This window comes from Dermochelys coriacea, chromosome 1 (assembly GCF_009764565.3).
Source record: "Dermochelys coriacea isolate rDerCor1 chromosome 1, rDerCor1.pri.v4, whole genome shotgun sequence".
Classification (NCBI taxonomy): Eukaryota; Metazoa; Chordata; order Testudines; family Dermochelyidae; genus Dermochelys; species Dermochelys coriacea.
The window spans coordinates 322,717,928-322,736,076 of record NC_050068.2 but is presented as its reverse complement, the minus strand read 5'-3'; the positions used below and the strand labels follow the sequence as shown (position 1 = coordinate 322,736,076).

At 40.7% G+C, this 18,149-nt stretch overlaps 1 protein-coding gene across 2 annotated transcripts in view; it reads left to right on the top strand.

The window, feature by feature from the left end:
• Positions 1 to 18,149, top strand: part of GRAMD4 (GRAM domain containing 4) — a 140,326-nt gene that overhangs the window by 86,028 nt on the left and 36,149 nt on the right. The gene's annotated exons all lie outside the window — the stretch shown is intronic.

Here is an 18,149-nt window from a genome sequence, read left to right as displayed (position 1 = left end):
CTGAATTGGAATTAATTTGCAAACTGGATACAATTAACTTAGGCTTGAATAGAGACTGGGAATGGATGAGTCATTACACAAAGTAAAACTATTTCCCCATGGTATTTCTCCCTCCCACCCCACCCCCCACTGTTCCTCTGATATTCTTGTTAACTGCTGGAATTAGCCTACCTGCTTGTCACCATGAAAGGTTTTCCTCCTTCCCCCCCCCCCCCCCCCCCGCTGTTGGTGATGGCTTATCTTAAGTGATCACTCTCCTTACAGTGTGTATGATAAACCCATTGTTTCATGTTCTCTGTGTGTGTGTGTATATAAATCTCTCCTCTGTTTTTTCCACCAAATGCATCCGATGAAGTGAGCTGTAGCTCACGAAAGCTTATGCTCTAATAAATTTGTTAGTCTCTAAGGTGCCACAAGTACTCCTTTTCTTTTTGCGAACCCAGTTTATGTAATTTCTAACTGGGGAGAGGCAAGAAGTTATACATATCTCCCTCCACATTGAGGGATGGGTCGAATTTCATAAAACCTTTGGGTTGGTACCCCTTAAAGGGAGTGGGCACCAGGGTGTTGGGGCAAGCCCCTAGGGCTGAATCTTTCCAGAGCGGATCTTTGTCTCTGTGCAGCTGGGTGTGGCCCTGCCTGTTTGCTTGGCTGGAAGAGGCTTGTGAGCCTAACCCAGCAAGGCCAGGTAAAGGGGACCCAGGCTGGCAGAATAGGCTGACTCAGTGGCACTGCAGCACATCAGGTGATACCCCAAAGGGTCCAAACCCATCACAACCATTACAATTAAATTTAAAATTGAACCAGGCGTGATGTTCAAAGTATCTTGCTAAGCATAGCATTTAGCATCCTGGGAAACCTAGTTTTCATATATGAAACTCTCTCTGCCAACCAGGGGCACTTATTTCTCAGGATTTCTGCACCTTTATCACAATTACTGAGTAATAGAAACATAGGAGGAAAGGTGTACAGAACCATTGCAGGTTTATATATAGATGCACAGTACCTTTGCTCATAAACCTTTAGTATAATTATTTTATATATATCATAATGACGCATTTTAATTCTTTAACTTATCGGCAAACTTTTTTATTTTTAAGAAAAAGAAACTAATTCAGGTGCCGTTCCAAAAGTTGATTCTAATAACAAAATTCACTTTACATACTAAAAGATTTAAATATTGTTATGCACATAAGCAAAACATAATGGCAATCCTTAAATATTTAAATACTATGGAAAGTATAACCGCTTGTTGGTTGGATTTTAGATGGATTTGGTAACTTCTTAAATAGAGAAATTGAAAAATTATTTCCCTGGAAGTCATATTTGTGGGTGATGGCTCAGCATCAGTGCCTATCGGAGTGTGGGGAGCAGGGAGGCAAGGTATTTGGAAGCTGCATAAACAACGAAGGAGGGGGCTAGATCAGTTTACCTAAGAGATGAATTTTTAAAGTAGATCTGACCCTATACAATTCCTTGTTTATGACTCTGGGTGAAGCTGTCTGAATTTTTTTTTAATTGTATCACTGTGGGCCAAAAACTGACCTCAAAGCACCCCTTCGGAAACTCTGGAAAGAACAATAGCTTGTTTGTCAGTAGGATTTTAGGATAGGCTTTGATAAATGGCTGTAGTTAAAAAAGGAGGTGGAGAAGTAGACACATAGTAAGATTGATAATTTGTCAATAGAGTCAGTTTCTGGTCAGTGACAGGCCTCTAGAAAAGCAAATTCAGACATAGGGAAGTGGCGGAAACAAAAATTGGGCGTGGGTGAGAGGGAAGGATTGCCTGACTGAGGATGTTGTGGGGTGGATTGGTTGGTTGGTTCCCCCCCCCCCCAATAAATGGACATGACCATTATTTTTTAAAGTAGCAGATCACTTCCTCCTTTTACCACTTCTGAAGTGAGTCCTGCATGAAAATGAATCCTGCATCAGCTTGAGTTGGAAAATACAATTAAGTCCAGGGAGGAATATATAAATATTGCTCAGGCATTCAGGAATGAAATCAGGAAGACCAAGTCACAATTGGAGTTGAAACTAGCAAGGGATGTTAAGAGTAACAAGGAGGGATTCTACAGGTATATTAGCAACAAGAAGAAGCTCAGGGAAAGTGTGGGCCCCTTACTGAATGAAGGAGGCAACCTAGTGAGAGAGGATGTGGAAAAAGCTAATGTACTCAATGCTTTTTTGCCTCTGTCTTCACAAACAAGGTTAGCTCCCAGACTACTGCCCTGGGCAACACAGTATAGGCCCAGCCCTCTGGGGGGAAAAAAAGTGGCTCAGCACTATTTAGAAAAGCTGAACGAGCATAAGCCCATGGGGCCAGATGCACTGCATCCGAGGGTGCTGAAGGAGTTGGCAGATGTGATTGCAGAACCATTGGCCATTATCTTTTTGAAAACTGATGGCGATTGGGGAAGGTCCCGGATGATTGGAACAAGGCTAATGTAGTGCCCATCTTTAAAAAGGGGAGGAGGAGGATCCTGGGAACTGCAGACGAGTCAGCCTCACCTCAGTCCCTGGAAAAATCATGGAGCAGGTCCTCAAGGAATCAATTTTGAAGCCCTTCGAGGAGAGGAAGGTGATCAGGAACAGTCAGTATGGATTCACCAAAGGCAAGTCATACCTGAATAACCTAATTGCCTTCTATGATGAGATAACTGGCTCTGAGGATGAAGGGAAAGCAGTGGACATGTTGTTTCTTGACTTTAGCAAAGCTTTTGATACGGTCTTCCACAGTATTCTTGCAGCAAGTTAAAGTAGTATCGGCTGGATGAATGGACTATAACGTGGATAGAAAGCTGGCTAGATAATCGGGCTCAATGAGTAGTGATCAATGGCTCCATGTCTAGTTGGCAGCTGGTATCGAGTGGAGTGCCCAAGGGTTGGTCCTGGAACCAGTTTTGATGATTTAGTTGGGAATTGGTCCTGCTTTGAGCAGCAGGCTGGACTAGATGACCTCCTTGAGGTCCCTTTCAACCCTGATATTCTATGATTCTGTGAAGTCATAGAAGTCTCTCTTTCTACAAATGACCTGAAGAACTCCTCTATGTAAACTTGAAAGCTTGTCTCTGTCACTAACAGAAGTTGGTCTGATAAAAGATATTACCTCACCCACTTTGTGTCTCTACTAATGTCAGATTCACCCATACTTTCTATAGTATGGAAATAATTTAAACTATTTGTTTGGTAGAGGCGGGGATTGGTAGGGAGGAGGAAATGCAGATATTAAAGAAGAAAAAAATTACATGCATTTTAAACGGGCACTTGAAATCTAATCCGTTTAAAAAAAAATCTAAATGTAGTTTCAGGTACAGCACCTGCTACTGAGTTCCCCCTGCCAATATTTATGGCTGTAACCAAATCATGTTTTTCTATTCTTAAAAATGCTTCTCTCACTAGTTACTGGGTAAAAGACCCATGCAGGCAAGAGGAAGACTGCCTGCCTGCACATGGGAATTCATTAAATTGACAATACACAAGTGCTGCCAAATACATGAAGTAAACAAAACTAGCAGAGAACTGTTTTCTCTCTAATCTTTTGTGTATAGTGACTTTAGGTATTTTTCTTACTACCTATAAGGGACTGTGCCCTATTCATGGCCCTTATCACCTTAGTTTCTGAATACCTTACTATTCTCGTGCTTAAACTAGTGGGTGTCAAACTTCAGACAGAAAAGCTGCTAATGTCCCTTTCCTATCATTCACGATTGCATTTCAAAGGAAATCTGAATGAGGTGAAGAGCACTTCCTTTTCTCTCACTACAAACAAGTCTGACTAGCTGTGAGGACTAACTATATATTTGAGAAAGTTAAATAGTTCACAATAACTAAGAATGAGAGAGAGGTTATCGCATGGAGAGGTGGCAGAAGAAGGAAGTGATCTGCCACATCAACGAAAGCTTATGCTCTAATAAATTTTAGTCTCTAAGGTGCCACAAGTACTCCTTTTCTTTTTGCGAATACAGACTAACACGGCTGCTACTCTGAAACCTATCAAAAAATAATAGTCATGCCCATTTATTGAAAAACCACACTGAAGTTCTTCAGGCAGGCAATTTTCTTTCCCCTCACCCCTTTTTGTTTGTTCCACTTCCTGTGCACAGGTAACAAGGCTGCTACTATGAAAAATGGCAGGTCTGATTGTAATCTTTTTTTAGTTAGGCATGTTTATTATTTCTAAGCATGCATTGCTTGAGGTCTTTCACATTTGCCACCTATTTATCTTGCATTATGTATGAATTTCTTTCTTCTGTTGAGATTTACACCAAATAAATGTCTCTACTAAACTAATCCTAATGACACAGGATATGCTGACCTACATTATCTTTTGACTCTGCAGTGCTTGGAGAGACAAGATGGGTGATGTAATATCTTTTATTGGATCAGCATCTGTTAGTGATAGAGACAAGCTTTCAAGCTTATACGTAGCTCTTCTTCAGGTCTGGGTTTCCATTTCAGATGGTAAAATCTCGTATCTTCCAACATTGCATATCTGCAAAGGTTGGCAGTTCACCGCACTGAGTCTTGTTAAATGCACATGATGATTGAAATTAAAGTACATTGTCACTAAGACATTATTCCTGTAATATGTACAATTAGGATTACATCTTGAATGTAGGATGCTACTCATGACAGCTCAATAGAACAAACTAACCATGAGAATTTCCTGTACAATATATTTATTATAACTCAATTTTAAATAATTCTAGGAAGTAGTAATGAATCTGACACTCGTTACTTTGATTATATGTTCCCTGAAAACTGACTTTTGATTGAAAAATGAATCCTAGTACATTTTAAACAGACTAGTGTGGTTTGACTTATTTGGATGATGAATGAGTTGAGGGGAGAGACCCTTAGTGGGGGAAAAAAATACTTTGTTCTTAATTCTCTTTTCATTGGAAGTCTCAGCCAAGTAAGAATGGGGAAGCTGTTGCAGACACCAATATATTGGGAATTGCAACAGTTTTATATAGCATTCATCCATACATGCAACACTGTAGTAACCTTTGTTTTGTGCTGTGTACAGGGATAGGACAAGTGGCTCATAAGCAGGAAGAGAATGATGCATGCAATATTTAGCCTGCTGCAAGTATACACTCTTACACAAAAACATGTAGGGCAAGATCCGTGTTTACTCATCATTCATCTAGGTATCTAAATACAGATTCAAACAAACAACCCCACCCTCCTCTCTGTCCCTACCCTCAAAGCAACAAATTTGGCCAAAGTCAGAAAGTTCCTGTCCCAAGAGGTTTATAGTTTAACTCAAACATAGACATGAGGCAGCAATACAAAAGCAAAGAGGCATGGTATGGGTACAAAAAGGTCAATTTAGGAAAACTTCCCCAAAGTGAGTTTTAAGGAAGAATTTGGAGGAGGAGGTTTTTTGATGCCAGAATTGGTCTTCGTGTCCTGCAAAGTCCACAGTCATCGGCCTCTTTGATTTAAGGGAGCTGTAAAGGAAAATCTCCGGGTACATGTATGTGTGTGTATTCCTATCCCACTTCCTTGTAAGGATAGCATTGAAATTATACAGTGATTGCTAGGTTTAAAAGAAAATAAGTACCTGGGCTCTAGGTTAGCAGCAGTGTAGTTAGAGTGTAGGGACCAAAAGTGTGCGTGTGCATGTGTAACTGTGCCTTAGTGGGTCACAGCTGAGGAAGCCAAATTCAGGACGAACTGCTGAGAAATAGGATAAACACAACCCAAAACTGTTGGGTATATCTTTTATAAGATATACCAAACCAGCAACAAAAGTAAACTCCTGTTTCACCACACTGGCTAACAAGAAAACATAAAGGCAGTTTCCTCAGGCATTCCAGTTCTTATATCGCCACCAAAAACTCTGGATTCAGAGATGAGTGGTTCTTTACAACTAGTCTCATCAAATAGGTTCTTCTGCTCCCAAAGGACCAGCCATACATCCGGGTCAATATATAACTTACCAAAAATCATGCCAATTCCTTAGTATCTAAAATCTAAAGGTTTATTTATAAAAAGAAAGAAAGGTGAGTTAAAATTGGTTAAAGGAATCAATTACATACAGTAATGACAAAGTTCTTGGTTCAGGCCGGTAGCAGTGATGGAATAAACTTCTGGCTTAGGACAAGTCACGAATACATCCACAGCTTGGATGGGTCATTCAGTCGTCTGTTCAGAGCTTCAGTTTGTAGCAAAGTTTCTCCAGAGGAAAAAGCAGGATTTTTATGTAAAGTGAGCTAGTTAAGTTTGGTGTGTCTCACAGACTCATCTTGCTAGTACTTGTGCATGGTGGTGGACAGGAATTGGTTACATTTTGGAGGCAAGGGAGGAGGGACATGGAAACTTTCTCAGGCCTGCTATAAAATGCTAAGGCATATATGAAGGAGAGGGGAGGGTCAGCGCTAAGCATAGAAATCAAACATGAAAGAAGGCCTGAAGCAGAGAGATGGTAAAGAAACCGAGGGAACAGGAAATAGAGAAAATGAGGATCCTAGAGTATTGGTTTTGGGAGACAGTTGCTGTATATAGCAGCAGCTAGGTAGGGGTAAAGGGAGGATTAGTTTAATACTACACATGCAAGTAGGAAATTAGAATTTGTGTGAGGTCTTGCTGCAGAGGGAGATGCCCCACTTACCCAGGCTCTTGTTTGTAGCAGGTTAAAAACATAACAGCCATAAAGGGTCAGACCAGTGGTCCATCTAGCCCAGTATCCTGTCTTCTGACAGTGGCCAGTGCCAGGTTGCGTCAGAGGGCATGAACAGAACAGTCAATCATCAAATGGATCCATCCAGTCGTCCACTCCCAGTTTCTGGCAAACAGAGGCTAGGGACACTCGCATGCTATTGCATCCCTTCCCATCGTTGCTAATAACCATTAACTTCCATGAATAGCTAAACTTCCATGAAATTATCTCGTTCTTTTTTGAACTCTGTTATAGTCTTGGCCTTGGCAACATCCTCTGGCAAAAAGTTCTACAGGTTGACTGTGCGTTGTGTGAAGAAATACTTCCTTTTATTTGTTTTAAACCTGCTGCCTACTAATTTCATTTGATGACCCCTAGTTCTCATGTTATGAGAAGGGGTAAATAACACTTAATTACTTTCTCCACACCAGTCATGATTTTATAGACCTCTGTCATCTTGGTTGTCTCTCTTCCAAGCTGAAAAGTCCAAGTCTTATTAATCTTTCTTGATATGGAAGCTGTTCCAGACCCCTAATCATTTTTGTTATCCTTTTCCATACCTTTTCCAATTCCAATATATCTTTTTTTTTTTTGAGATGGGACTGCCAGATTTGCACGCAGTATTCACGATGTGTGCATAGCATGAATTTATATAGAGGCAATATGTTTTCCGTCTTAAGGCCCTACCAAATTCATGGCCATGAAAAAATGGACCGTGAAATTTGGTGTTTTCTGTGCTTTTACCCTATACTATGCTATTTCAAGGGGTAGACCAGTGTTTCTCAGATTGGTGGTCCTGACCCAAAAACGAGTTTCAGGGGGGTTGCGGTATTGCCACCCTTTCTTCTGCACTGCCTTGGGAGCTGGGCTGCTGGAGAGCAGTGGCTGTTGGCTGGGCACCTGTCTCTGAAGGCAGCTCCACCGCCAGCAGCAACGCAGAAGCAAGGGGAGCAGTATCCCAACTCCCACTACAATAACCTTGCAACTCCCCCCCGCCCAAGCCCCTACAATCGCAACACTATGAAATCCATATTTAAATAGCTGAAATCATGAAATTTACAATTTTTAAATCTCTGACCATAAAATTGACCGAAATGGAGCATGAATTTTGTAGGGCCCTATTTATTTTCTATCCCTTTGGTAATGATTCCCAACATGCTATTAGCTTTTTTGACTACTGCTGCACATTGAGTGCATGTTTTCAGAGAACTATCCATAATGACTCCAAGATCTCTCTCTTGAGTGGTAACAGCAACTGTAGATTCCATCATTTTACATGTATAGTTGGGATTATGTTTTCCAATGTGCATTACTTCGCATGTATCAACATTGAATTTCATCTGCCATTTTGTTGCCCAGTCACCCAGTTTGTGAGATCCCTTTGTAGCTCTTCACAGTCTGCTTTGGGCTTAACTGTCTTGAGTAGTTTTGTATCCTCTGCAAATTTGGCCACCTCACTGTTTATCCCTTTTTCCAGATCATTTATGAATATGTTGAACAGTACTGGTCCCAGTACAGACTCCTGGGAGACACCACTATTTCTCTCTCTCCATTCTCAAAACTGTTCATTTATTCCTACTCTTTGTTTACAGTCTTCTAACCTTCTTCAATTTCTGGTCCATGAGATGACATTCCCTTTTATCCTATGACAGCTTACTTTGCATAAGAGCCTTTGGTGAGGGACCTTGTCAAAGGTTCTCTGAAAATCTAAGTGCACTGGATCACCCTTGTCCATACCCTTGTTCTCAGGTTTTGGTAGTATACTATGGTTCCCAGGTAGATCACTGCTGAAAAATGTTTTGCCAGATTTTTTTATTTGAAGAATATGTATTGGGAGTGGACAAACTCATTTCCATGTTTAAGGAATTGTAAGCTTTCCTGCTTTTAGCAGAGGAAACCCTTTGCCCAGGGTAGGGTGGTGGTAGGAGACCAAAAAACAATTTGGGAGGTTTTTTTTATGGAATTTTTTCTTTTGGCACATCTGGCTGCTAAATATTGTGAATTAGAAAATGACAAGCACTGGCATGGATGCCTTTTAGGTTTTCATCTGTGTTTTCTCCTCAGGCAGAAAATGAGCTTTCCTCTGACTGTTTGAGCAATTGGATTCACCACAGGTGATAGGGGGAAATGGGATATTGAACTCTGTGGTTGACTAAAAATGTAAAAATATTTTAGTTTATTTTATTACTGATATTGGGGTTACTGGCTTTGATTGAAATTTGTATCAAAAATAGGAACAAGCCTGGTAGTTAATATATCAAGAGTCCTACTCTGAACTCTGTCAGCCAGATGCTGACATTCTGCAAGCAGTACCATATGTCTGACTCTCTTGAAAAACTTTTAAATGTCAGCTTTGGGGGGAAAAAACAAAGCTGGCAATGGTAGTAATACTTGTTAAAATTATTTTAGTGTCTGGCACTGCCATTGTTGCTGACAGATCCAGTTTCCCAGTGTGTGACTGGGATTTAGTATGTTAGTCTGTACCAATTACACAACATGCTTGAACTGAAATAATATTCAGGGAGTCATAGCAGATTTGCCATAATTAACACAGACATAGAGGAACTATTTCTGTCTTAAGCTTACACTGGGAAACATCAGTGTTTAACTGTCTGTAACTAGAGGATATATTTAAACTTTCCATTGCCACTTTTATTCAACTCATTGTCCTCAAAGTCAGTATAATACAGTGCCTGATACTGTACTGCTTTGGTAAACATAAATCTTGCCTTATGGGCTGTACTCCAGCACTGCCCTGAAATTTGAGGTACTGTCACACAAACGTATTGTCAGGCTGCCTGGAGTGGCTCATGAATGTGGGTGTCAACTTAGGGCAGATTGTCAAGAAGTAGGGCACAAACCCCAAATCGGTTGTATGTTCTATAATTAGATTTTGCCAGCCAAGTAACAAGTATGAACTCCACAAGTACTACAATAGCCTTAACATGGAATCACATAGTCCCCTTGGATATTCTGCTCTATCTTGCCACCTTGGCAGGCCCAAAGGACCAATCACTTACCCCCAGGTTAATTGAACTGCAGATCTCTCTTTAAAGTATGCACTTTAAAGCCAATCGTGTGTGTGTGTAAAAAAAAAAACAAAAAAAAAAAAACCCCAACCCCCCCCCCCCCCAAAAAAAAACTAACTAAAGATTTATTAACTAAGAAAGGAACTACTTGTTTAAAAAGTTAATGCAGGTAAACATACACACACAAATGAGTTACTATTACCTTATGAAACCTAAGACTAGCTGCTGTAATATGCAAGTCTATCTTGTATCTAACTGTGACGATCTGAGTACATTTCCCAGACATGAAGAAGAGCTCTGTATAATCTTGAAAGCATGCATCTCTCACCAACAAAGGTTGGTCTAATAAAATGTATTATTTCAACCACCTTGTCTCTCATATCCTGGGACTGACAAGGCTACCACAACACTGCATACAAGCTCTCTATATGTTCTTTGTGGCTAACCCAAGCGAAGGAGCTTGGGGATCCCTTGCTTTTACTTATAAATATTGCCCTCTTTGAATTCCAAGCAACATAGTGATAACAATTTCTCCTTAGCGGGGATTTTTATTCGCTTCTCCCAGTGTTCAAGCTGTGATGGGATGAGGGCTTATGCATGTACCTTCTTCATGGGTGTGGGGGAAGCAATCAACAAGTATTTTGTCCACTGATGTTCAACAAGGGTTTGGCCTGAGTCTATAGGCCTTCTTTTGTTGGGGAGGAAATGATGCATGTTGTGGTAAACTGGTATTTCACGCTTAGTGATGCTTCTCTCCTTACTGTGGGGTTTATAGTCTTATCAAGTGTTTTTATAGTTACAGAGCAAACACTTAAATATTACCCTATAATGTGGGATACAGATATTATAAGATTACTACATGCAGCATCTGACAAGCATTTCATAATGTCTAAACACATTCTTACAACTCTGTCTATTATAACAATACTAGAACCCAGGTGAGCCAGACTGGTTTCCAGCTATGCATTTGTCAGTGTTCAGTGAGGCCCAGTGACCTTGGAATGAGCTGGCACCTGTCTGCCAGTGTGTCACATATCTCCTATATTTAGCAAGCAATGCTGCTACATAGATTATTTGGTAAAAGGCACAATAGATACTGCAGCAGTTTATGATCCGTGTTAAGAGAAGACTGTCCTCCTTACGGTGTGTGCATTTGTGATGAGATTAGAAATCTAGTTTACTGCCATAATGAGTCTTCCCAGCCTATAATGTAGTATGTTACTATTTTACATACAGACATTGAATACTTTTGAAGTGCAGCAGGTAATTTTTGGCAATCTAATGAAAAGGTGGCTTTCTAGCTAACTGGTGTCATCAAAGGATATTTGATAAGGAAAACACTGAAATGTGCATTATCTGCATGGAGCTGTAGATGTCTGACTGACCTAAATGCCTTTTGTATCATTACAACCTCTAGATATTTTCTTCTGGCATCAAGATGTTACTGTGCAGACAAAAATTCCTGATGCAGACAAACTTCCTGTTTTCATATGAAGTTTTTGATCTAAGGCATACAGAATTTGGTTATAATATTTTAGGAAGGCATTGGTAGAGAGGGGGGATGCTTTGGAAAAACTGAAGACCCTAAATTTATTTTGGAATCTCACCTTGCATCCAAAAGCTGTTTTGGAATCTCATCCTACTGCTGATGATTTCTGCTATTAGGATCTATTGTATTATATGCTTATCTAGCCTAAAGGTAATAGTACTTAAATCTTACGATTTAAACTTGTTCAGGTGATTTCCCTTCATTGTTTTAATGACTTTTTAAAAATAATTTTCATTTATACAGCACCCAAGTCTTTGTAATAGAAAGAGACATGACCCTGTTACAGAAAAAATTGCAGGGTGCTTTTCTAAAATCACCTTTGGTGGGGGTGCTAAAACTGTACATTGTAATTACTGAAAAATTATGACAGGTTTCAGAGTAGCAGCCGTGTTAGTCTGTATTCGCAAAAAGAAAAGGAGTACTTGTGGCACCTTAGAGACTAACAAATTTATTAGAGCATAAGCTTTCGTGAGCTACAGCTCACTTCATCGGATGCATTTGGTGGAAAAAACAGAGGGGAGATTGATGTACACACACAGAGAACATGAAACAATGGGTTTATCATACACACTGTAAGGAGAGTGATCACTTAAGATAAGCCATCACCAGCAGCGGGGGGGGGCGGGGGAGAGGAGGAAAACCTTTCATGGTGACAAGCAAGGTAGGCTATTTCCAGCAGTTAACAAGAATATCTGATATGTATGTATCGGTATGCATCCGATGAAGTGAGCTGTAGCTCACGAAAGCTTATGCTCTAATAAATTTGTTAGTCTCTAAGGTGCCACAAGTACTCCTTTTCTTTTTAAGAATATCTGAGGAACAGTGGGGGGGGGGAGAAATAACATGGAGAAATAGTTTAACTTTGTGTAATGACTCATCCATTCCCAGTCTCTATTCAAGCCTAAGTTAATTGTATCCAGTTTGCAAATTAATTCCAATTCAGCAGTCTCTCATTGGAGTCTATTTTTGAAGCTTTTTTGTTGAAGGATAGCCACTCTTAGGTCTGTAATCGAGTGACCAGAGAGATTGAAGTGTTCTCCAACTGGCTTGTAGAAAGTCACATAAACACCACCCTATATCGGAAACCTACTGACAGCTGTTCCTACCTACATGCCTCTAGCTTTCATCCAGATCATACCACACGATCCATTGTCTACAGTCAAGCTCCACGATATAACCGCATTTGCTCCAACCCCTCAGACAGAGACAAACACCTACAAGATCTCTCTCATGCATTCCTACAACTACAATACCCACCTGCTGAAGTGAAGAAACAGATTGACAGAGCCAGAAGAGTACCCAGAAGTCACCTACTACAGGACAGGCCCAACAAAGAAAATAACAGAACGCCACTAGCCATCACCTTCAGCCCCCAACTAAAACCTCTCCAACGCATCATCAAGGATCTACAACCTATCCTGAAGGACGACCCATCGCTCTCACAGATCTTGGGAGACAGGCCAGTCCTTGCTTACAGACAGCCCCCCAATCTGAAGCAAATACTCACCAGCAACCACACACCACACAACAGAACCGCCAACCCAGGAACCTATCCTTGCAACAAAGCCCGTTGCCAACTCTGTCCACATATCTATTCAGGGGACACCATCAGAGGGCCTAATCACATCAGCCACACTATCAGAGGCTCGTTCACCTGCGCATCTACCAATGTGATGTATGCCATCATGTGCCAGCAATGCCCCTCTGCCATGTACATTGGTCAAACTGGACAGTCTCTACGTAAAAGAATGAATGGACACAAATCAGACGTCAAGAATTATAACATTCAAAAACCAGTTGGAGAACACTTCAATCTCTCTGGTCACTCGATTACAGACCTAAGAGTGGCTATCCTTCAACAAAAAAGCTTCAGAAACAGACTCCAACGAGAGACTGCTGAATTGGAATTAATTTGCAAACTGGATACAATTAACTTAGGCTTGAATAGAGACTGGGAATGGATGAGTCATTACACAAAGTAAAACTATTTCCCCATGTTTCCCCCCCCCCCCCCCCACTGTTCCTCAGATATTCTTGTTAACTGCTGGAAATAGCCTACCTTGCTTGTCACCATGAAAGGTTTTCCTCCTTTCCCCCCTGTGCTGCTGGTGATGGCTTATCTTAAGTGATCACTCTCCTTACAGTTTTCAGAGTAGCAGCCGTGTTAGTCTGTATTCGCAAAAAGAAAAGGAGTACTTGTGGCACCTTAGAGACTAACAAATTTATTAGAGCATAAGCTTTCGTGAGCTACAGCTCACTTCATCGGATGCATCCGATGAAGTGAGCTGTATCTCACGAAAGCTTATGCTCTAATAAATTTGTTAGTCTCTAAGGTGCCACAAGTACTCCTTTTCTTTTTGAAAAATTATGCTGGTAGGTAGGTCGAGTATATAAAGTGTGTGGGAGTGTATCTTTGGCCCAGAGAGACATAAGGAGCTACAACATAGAAGGTCCTGGAGGAAAACTGTAGCAAAAGCCAACTTAGATTGAGGTTTATGGCGTGTGTATGTGTATCTGTATTCTGGGAACGGGGAGTGGGGGGAGGCTTTAAGATCAAATCACGGTGGGGGGCTGAGTTTCAGGTACTAATTCAAGTTTTTGTCATCTGTTGAGGGTGCAGCAAGATTCGCCCATTTGTAATACTTTACAGACAAGTTGCTGATGTACCCTGAAGAATTTTCCCCTGTAAAAGATTCTTGTAGACTTTTTTTTTGAGTTGCTCTAAGAACTCCATTGTGTGCAGCAGACCTTTGAAATTCTGCAGGGAGAAAGTCCTGGAGCTAGAGACATGTCTGTCTTTGTCCCATTAAATTGTGTTCAGATTTGTCTGAGTTATAAACTGTTGAAAACTTACTCTTCAGTTGCTTAGCAGGATTTGTAAGCATGCCACACTAACTGCACATGAACGTTCTAAAGAGCCAGATCTACACTGCTGTCAAAAGTAGCAGACATTGCATTGGGAGTGTCTGCTACTGCTCTCAAAGCAGCTGTATTGGTGGGAAATTGGGGGAAGGAGGTGTCGTCTTCAACACCAACATATCCTGGATCAGTGCATGGTTCCTTTCTGCTTCCCTTCTGGGATAGGTCTTCTGCTGATGCTACCTAATGTAGTTAGTTATATGCTGCAGTTCTGAATATCTAGAGTTCAAATTCCTCTGATATGGTGGCTGTTTTTACCATTGTTTTCCTTTTAAAAATAAACCTCCCCAAAAACCTAGGAAATCACATACTAAAAGTCTACATTAAAGGAACATTATTTGAGTTCCAAAATTATGAACTTGAAAGTTAGGAAATGTCAGATTTATGGTTGTCCTTGCAATCTTAATTTTGCTATCTTGTGCATATGCTTTATTGTACAGTCTTAAATATGATGATCACGTATTATTTTTTCCCATAGGATCCCTGTCTCATTCAATGTATAGGATGAATGTACAAGGGAGCAAAATTAAGGTTCCACATGAAACCTATATTCAGGAATTTGCTAACTGTCATACACAACAGTGGTAGAGCCCCTCCTGGCTGGACACTCACCAGGTGGTTGTGTTTGGGGCCCAGCAAAGTGGGCTGTGTGCTTTAAACCTGCTGAGTCTGAACAAAGTCCAGGCACTGCCCCTGGTTGGGCTGTCTAGGCATACTCTTGATTGGTCTGGCACTATCTTCCGAGAAATGAGACCATGCAGTCCAACTGCCTAGTACCTAGGACAGTGCTGACTCCTCAGACTCTGCTCATAGCTTAAGCACATGCTCTCCCAGAGCTCCAGCTGAGAGGGTGCTCTGGGTTTGCAGTTTAATTCTTCAGGGCCATGTGAAAGTGAAGGCCGACAGACACCTAGACAGACATCTTTTGCATAGGATTTTAAACACAATCACTCTACTTAGCTATTTCAAGAAATATAAATCTAGACAAAATAATAAACACACCTATACACATTTCTCTGTCAGTTTTGTCACTGTTCTGGAGAGTCCTTTGGATTGAGGGCAGAGACCTTTGGGGGGTCCAGGATCATGGAGTCCCCCTCTTAAAGTCAGCTAGCACTCTTCTTTCCTGGCTGGTCCTGCAGTTAAGTAGGACCCTCTCCTATGAAAGCATTCCCCTCTCCTTTCCAAATTTCCTGTGCATCTGGCTCTCTCCAGTTTACATGTCCCAACAACAACCTGCTTTCTTTATTTTGTTGCTGAGGGTTTTTCAATCTCCACTTCTACAGCCCCATACAAACAAAACTTCATTAAACTGATTTCCCTTGGCATTAGCCAACCCATTGTCCCAAGGTGCTTCTACTTGAATAGGTGACCAAAAAGTATAGGTCCTACAATCCACCATTGCACCTGAACTGGGAGGGACACACTACAGCACTGACGGCAGATGGCAGACTCCATTACTCCTGACAGAATTCTGCGCTCCGGTCTGCATATTTTTGTGTCCCCCTCTGCAGAAAAATGCAAAAGAAATCTGCAGGGGGGACACGTGCCTCTTCCCCAGCAGCCCAGGCAGCGCATCTGTTCCGGCGTGCCTGGAGCAGCCTCAGAGATGCAAATCGCTGCAGGTGGAGGGGACTGGGCGTGCCTACGGGGGAGATGTTAATCATTGTCATGGGGTGGGGCTGTCTAACAAGTGAGAGAGAGATTGTATCTCTCGCTTGCTAATGTGGCTCGCTGGGCGTGGAGGGGGCTAGTTCTTTTTATTATGCATGAGCAAGACTCTGTCCCCGAGGCAGAAATGTAGCAGCCTGCCTGCTAGTTAATTGATCTCATTTGCTGAGGCAGAAATGTAGCAGCCTGCCTGCCTAGTAACATGCCTGTAACTTCTTGAGAATCAAAATAACACCCAATTAAATAGTAGTATTATTTTACTGAAAATTGTTTGCTTTGAAATGAAAGAAAATAGCTTTTGTAAAAAAACCAACCCCACATTTTGTTAATGTTACTGTTGATGCTTAATTGATCTCATTCCCTGAGGCAGATGTGTAGCAGCCTGCCAGCTTAGTAACATTGTTAATGTTCCTGTTGATAGTTAATTGTTCCCATTCTGTAAAACCTTTAAGGGCCTTACATTGCCAGAGTGAGGTAAAGCCTAATAAATGACAGTAAGGGAATCAGCTAGGCAGATCTATATACTTTCTCACTTTTTTCCTGTGCCAAAGTGGCACAGTGAGGTTAGATTACAGCTCAGGATTTATTTTACTTACCGATTTTAAAAAAAAGACTTTGAGGCAAATAATACATTTACCAAGCAGTAAATATAATGTCAGGAAAATCAGAACCAAATGCTTCCCAAAGTACCCAGCCAGGTCCAGGACAATGATTAGCAAAATCATATGACTTTCGTGTGTGAAAGTCTGAGCAATTTAAAACTACATTCTGTTCGTTCTTTCTTTGCTGTTTGGTGTTCTGTAATGTAATTTAAATGCAGGCTATTAGTTACCAAGTGTTTTGTAACTTAATTTCTATGTATTTAGGAAATGCTGAATAGTTATTCATGACTTTTTTTCTATATTGTAGTTTAAATAACTTACCAAAACAATTGAAACTGGAGATTATAGTGTATTTTTTTGACAAAATGTTCAGGATTTGTAATTTTTTTGGCACATAATCCCCCCCCAGAGTACCACATCTATATTTATGCATTCCATGGTACAATAGTTTCATAATAACTTTATTATATCAACCAGAACTCATAAGTTATACATTGTGTGATGATTCAGGCAACATGTATAATTTTCACATGCTTGACTTTTTCAAATTTAATTTTATGACTGAATCAATGAAAACAAACTGTGGAAAGGGAATAGGGTCAACAATCTTTCATCGTGATTGAGGTTTATATGCACCACTTGGTGGGTCTGCTGTGTACATATACACTGTAAAATCATTTCGTCTTTAACATTACAATGAAGAATCTGTATATTTCATTCGCTCTGGCCCATTACATTCTTACCCAGCACTCAGGCTTCACCTGATATTTTGTTGCAATATTTCACTAACTTTTAACTACTTTGAATTGTCACCCCGACTCATTGACTGTTGCACTGAAACTGTTTTGTTTATCTACAAAACAGATACAGTGTGTGCAATAGCTGTCAAAGTTTCCTCCTCCTTCTTTCCCTAATGTGCCACAACTCTGACACTGAGGAAACTCCTTTAGGGGTTTGAGGGTGGCTTTGTTTCCATGCTCATTCAATACTTGACCGTCTTTTTGCAGGGACTTCTTACAAGACATCAGTGGTATGTTAATAATTTTCATTCCCTCCAGACGTGGGTGGAAATTGAACCAGTAACCTAGCGATAAATGGAGCTGTAGCCTATGATCAGTCACTTGAGTCACTTATTTTACCACAAATGTATTGTAAACATTTAGTGTGTATTCAGAGTTGAGGGAAATGGAGAGTGGACAGAACATCTCTCTGTCTGCCCCCAACTCACTTAAAATATATTAAAATGTTCTTGCAAATTGCATAACCCTCTGATTAGCACAGACTTGCAAGAAGTGATATGCATAGGCACAGAACAACTAGCCAGAGGACAGGACATATTATTATAAGCATGTGGTGTTAGTTTGTCTGAAATAGCTTGTAGCATAGATCTGTTTTTGTGGGGATAGCAGGATTAGCTGGTTTCCCTTTTCTGGTTTGCTTTGAGTTTGAGACATTACAGCTGTTCTGCTGCTTATTGTCAAGGCAATTTAAAAAAAAAAAGCAACAAAATACTGAGCAGAGTAACTTTCATTTTTAAAAATGTAATGAGAATTCCTGTCTTGTTTTGTTTCATGCCTTTGTGCAACTGTTCAGAGTGATGTGCTGGAAGTGACATTGAATCCTTTTGTTCATTGGAAACTAATATGGAGTTGTGGAAAAGATACTATCAGTAAACTCTCCAACCTCCCAGACTGCAAGATTAATTAGTC